Raw genomic sequence first — 720 nt, forward strand, 5'->3', positions numbered from 1 at the left:
TTCCGCCAAATGGTGCCTACAATTCCTTATCAACCACTAATTTGACCTGCATTTTTCTTGGGAGCGACACAAAATGTAACACATGTGATAGGCCTATAGATGTTCAGAGCATCATCACAAATTATGCCTCACTACCTTCAATAACCAGGACAGCCATACTATTATAGTAAATAATAATAGTGGTGATGATAATAATGACAGTAAGCTTGGTATATCATGTCATCATGTGAGTTGCGCATGTCAGGATGGCCGAGCGGTCTAAGGCGCTGCGTTCAGGTCGCAGTCTCCCCTGGAGGCGTGGGTTCGAATCCCACTTCTGACAACAACATTTTCTAAAACCGTACTGAGGTAAGGCAGTGAGCATAGCAAACAGAAGATTAACACAATTATATAGCGGAATGTCAGGGCTAAGGCAGAAAAATAACATACCTTCGCAAAACTAGCTAAGTCAAAAGGTCGATCATTAACCGTAGTTATAACGTTGTTGGATCACGTCCTCGTTTCTTAAAGAACTTTCTTAAAAACCGCAGATGATGCAGTGTTTGCAATATTGTCCATTCCTTTGATTACATTATTTCATCATTTCCATATATTTTCCGAGAAGACATGGTGTAGCCTACATTTCTGTGCATTGTCTGAGAATGTCTACGACAATCAGCCATGAACGTCTGGTGATGGTGATAAATTCACGTAGGAGGTACTGTGATTTGATTGAACCAC

The 720-nt window shown here is 40.8% G+C and overlaps 1 non-coding gene across 1 annotated transcript; it reads left to right on the top strand.

The window, feature by feature from the left end:
- Nucleotides 1-239: 239 nt before the first annotated feature.
- trnal-cag (transfer RNA leucine (anticodon CAG)) lies at nucleotides 240-322 on the top strand. Its single transcript has one exon. It is a non-coding gene; the product is annotated as a tRNA-Leu (tRNA).
- Nucleotides 323-720: the final 398 nt, after the last annotated feature.

Source organism: Chanos chanos, chromosome 16 (genome assembly GCF_902362185.1).
Source record: "Chanos chanos chromosome 16, fChaCha1.1, whole genome shotgun sequence".
In the NCBI taxonomy this organism is placed as follows: Eukaryota; Metazoa; Chordata; class Actinopteri; order Gonorynchiformes; family Chanidae; genus Chanos; species Chanos chanos.